The 4,243-nt window shown below is 38.4% G+C and overlaps 1 pseudogene; it reads right to left on the minus strand.

Moving 5' to 3' along the window:
- Positions 1-2,148: 2,148 nt before the first annotated feature.
- LOC105537330 lies at positions 2,149-3,400 on the minus strand (annotated as a pseudogene).
- Between the last annotated feature and the right edge of the window lie 843 nt (positions 3,401-4,243).

Consider the following 4,243-nt stretch of genomic DNA (forward strand, 5'->3'; position numbering starts at 1 on the left):
AATGAACAAATAACGAAGGTTAGAGGTGCAAAGGCAAAGGAGGAAACTTTAAAAATGTGGTGTGGGAAATTCTGCTCCAATGAAATTGGTTCTGAAAAATCCTAAATTTTCTTCTTTTGCTGCCAAGAAGGCAGACAGAAATTTTCTACCCTATGCTTATTATGCTTTTAAATCTTTTAAAACTTCTTTTGTGCCTCTATTAACATTCCAGGGCATTCACACTGAGAGCCAAAGTCCTCTTCTTCCTTTTGTTATTCCTGTGAAGACCTTGTTGTCTGAGTGCTTTTCCATTGTTTTGGGGGACCTGGGGAAATCTGCACATTTTAGGAGACTTCTATATTAAGCTATTTTGTAAACATTTGTGCCTCCTGTCAGAAGTTTGTGAGAGTGAAAGCGTAGACATTGGGGTTTGGTTCGCATATTTCATAAACACCAAGGGCAGATATTTCTCGTTTACAATTTTCAGTCCTATGATTTCAAATGTGATTCTACAAAAAAATCTGACAAAAATTTTATCAGAGCCCAAAGCACCTCAGCACATATGAAAAAGTTGTATCTTCTATTTCACGTTATTCTTTTTTTGATCTTTGGTTATATCGGTCAAAAGATTTCCTTTTTCTTAGTAGGAACTAACTTAGAAATTTGAACTCTCTGTACAAAGTACCTCTCCTTTGGAATAGTTTATCGTATCTACTCACCTTAAAGAATTTTTAAATACCTTAATGCCATAAAAAACTTAGAAACTTACCTGGAATAGAATAAATTCTCAATTGTTACATTATTTCTTAATAAGTTATTTTAATAATCATATATAAAGCTTAGTGGGACTGCGATCTGTATGTTTTCACCTTCCAATCTTTGTGTATGCCAAATTAGCCTGTAGTTTTATCTTCATGAGTTTCAAATTAGCATGTTGAATTTATATGTTACATAAAAAGTGAATTAGATACTTTGTATGCACTTCACATTAATAAAAGTTTTGATTTGTGTGTCTAAGTTTACTGCATAGAAAAACTTATCATGTTTCCATTTACTTTCCTCAACAGATATCTGAATGATAGTATACTTTATTTCTAATTGCTTATTATATATGTTTCATACCATATTTTACAATATTCATATTGCTCCCATATTTTAAACTGTAAGGCTTTTCTTTGCTTTTAAAACAACAAATTAGGTCAGGTGCGATGGCTCATGCCTGTAATCCCAGCACTTTGGGAAGCTGAGGTGGGTGGATCGCGAGGTCAGGAGTTTGAGACCAGCCTGACCAACATGGTGAAACCCCATCTCTACTAAAAATACAAAAATTAGCTGGGCACGGTGGCGCACGCCTGTAATCTCAACTACTCAGGAGGCTGAGACAGGAGGACCCAGGAGGCAGAGGTTTCAGTGAGCCGAGATTATGCCACTGCACTCCAACATGGGCAACATTTTGTATAAAAAGAGGAACACTATATGAAGAACATAATTAAAAAGTCTCTCTAATATCATGGAAATCTTTATTAAATTTTTCTAATAAATGCTCTTTATGGAAGATTATAATGCATTTATTGTGAAATTTTTTTACTCTAACCATATGCTAATAATTCAAAATCTGCTCTTTATGGGTATTCAGTTATGGTTGAACATTGTAGTTATCTAGAAAAATTATTCTTCAGTTGTATGCTTTGTTTATTCAGTATTTCACTGGTTAATGTTTATTTAATTTTGTTTCACTGTTTTATATTTCTGTATTTCCTTGTTAGGATAGGCTGCTTTGCATCATTTGTGTTTTTAGTTTTTGTCTATATATTAGAATTTTGTATGACTATATTCAACTCTGTACCTTTTAAGAGAGTGTAGAAAAAAAGTCAAATATGAATCAACCGTATGCCTATTGCCAATATAATTCTCTGTTTGCCTGTATAAACATTAATCACACTTTGTTTATGACTTGTGTATTTGTTTTATTAGTTGGTAGTCAATTTTTTTTTAGTCCTCTCTGGGTGAGTAGTTGTGGAAATTGTTCTAATTTCCACATCTATGTATTAATGAATTCGTATTGCTTTTGTGTGAGAAACACTTCAGTGATTTGAAGATAATTATTTTTTGACCTCTGAACGTTTTATTGGCCTCCTGCTCCCCAAAGGGTACCTTGTTTCTGCTGGATCAATGTCTCAAAACTTCAGTGTCCTTGGTCTCAGACACCACTTTGCCATCCGCTATCCTGCGGGCGGTGATCTTTTGGATGGTTTGCAGGTATTTGCTGTCCAGGGTATCACCAAGATTGAAGTCCTCCCCGTCTTCTAGCAGGTGACATTAGGAGGCGATATCAACCTCCAACTTCACCTTGATGTTCCACAGGGCCTCATGCTCCTGGGCCTGGTTCCCTTCTGCCCGAGTCTGTGTCAGCTCTGACTCCAGGTGTGGCAGGACCCTGTTGAGTTGTTCCATCTGCATCTACCTCCCTCAGGCTGTTTTCCAAGCTGACCTTCAGACTTCTCATTAAGTCTAGGTCAATCTCCAAGGACTAGACTGTACATTTCAGCTCCTTGAGAGTCATCTCAGCAGCTCCGATCTCAGTGGACTGCGTGGCGACTATTGTAGTGCTCTCCTCAATCTGCTGGCACCAGTACGTGTCCAGCTCCTCTTTGTTCTTCTGAGCCATCTCGTCATATTGGGCCTGGATGTCTGCCATGATCTTGTCAAGGTCCTGAGATTTGGGGACATCTACCTCCATGGTCAACCAAGAGCTGGAATCAGGGCTTGTAGACTCTTAACTTCCTCCTCATGGTTCTTCACGAAGAGCAGCTCTTCCTTGTAGACCTCGATCTCTGTCTCCAGCAGCATCCGACTGACACTGGTGTCATCAGTGACCTTGCAGATCCCATGGATATTGCTTTCCGCAGACTGGCACATGGTCATCTCTGGCTCACACTTTGAAGTCATCAGCAGCAAGACAGGCATTGTCAATCTGCAGTTTGATGTGGGCACTGTCCACAGAATTCGCAAATTCTGAGCTCTCAGGTCTTCGATGGTTTTGAAGTAATGTCTTCAGTCTCTGATCTAGCGTCCCTTCTTCTACAGGTGCTCCCGGATTTTGCTCCCAGCTTCCAATTCTCACTCTCCAGGCTCCTCAATCTGTCCAGGTAGGAAGCCAGGGCTTGCTTGGTTTCCTGCTCATTCTGGATGTCCCCCTTACCCGCCAGACCCCTGGCAATCACTGTGGCCAGGCCCTCAGGACCCAAGCTGCCCCAGGAGCTGGTGTAATGGGACACAGAGATTCAGGATCCCCGGCCCCCAGCACCTGCATAGACGCTGGCAATGCTGCTGACCTGCTGGGCACTTTAGCTGGGCAACTGGACAGAGCCCAGGGACCAGTAGTTGGTGGAGAAGGTGCGGAGTGAGTGGTGAAGTTCATGCTGTCTGGGGAGGAAGTGAGAGAACAGGACTCAGGTTTGCAGAGAAGCAGAAGGTAATTATTGAAATACTTTATAACTATCTCACTTAGGTATTGTTTTTTGCATTGTTATAAGAAAGACATAAATTGACAGTTATTTACAATTTTACAAGAATATACAATGACAATAATTATATAGTTTAGGTATGTTAAGCACATCGGCATTATGTGACATATCTCTAGAATATTTTTATCTTACAAAACTAAAACTCAGTACACCTGAAACAACTGCCCATGTTCTCCTTTGTTCATCCCTTTACAAATGTCATCTTATTCTGTTTCTAAGGGTGTTACTACTTCAGATATTTTATACATGTGGATTCACACAGTATCTGTCTCGTATCCGGTTTATTTTATTTAGCATAATGTCATCAAGATTGTATTTTTATTGTAGATAATAAGTTTTCTGCTTTTCAAAAACTGAGTAACATTATATTATCTCTGTATTCCAAATTGTATTCATTCATTCATTTGTTGGGGGAAGTATGGGTTGCTTTGACCTATTGATTTTTGTAAATAAAGCTGCAATACATATGTGAGAGTTTACATCTTTTTTGCATTCTGTCTTATTGGTCTAGTTGTCTATCTTTGTAGCAGTAACTAACTACTTTGACTACTGTAGATTTGTAACATGTTTTAACATCAGGAATTGTAATATTTCTAACAGTTTTTCTTTTTTCTCTTTTTGAAAATTGTAGAATTTTCAAATTGTGGTCCCCTGAAATTGCATATACATTTGGAAGTTACATTTTCTGTTTCTGTCAAAAATAAAATTAAGAATTTCGTAGGCATTGTATTAAATCT

This window comes from Mandrillus leucophaeus, unplaced genomic scaffold (assembly GCF_000951045.1).
Source record: "Mandrillus leucophaeus isolate KB7577 unplaced genomic scaffold, Mleu.le_1.0 Scaffold1707, whole genome shotgun sequence".
In the NCBI taxonomy this organism is placed as follows: domain Eukaryota; kingdom Metazoa; phylum Chordata; class Mammalia; order Primates; family Cercopithecidae; genus Mandrillus; species Mandrillus leucophaeus.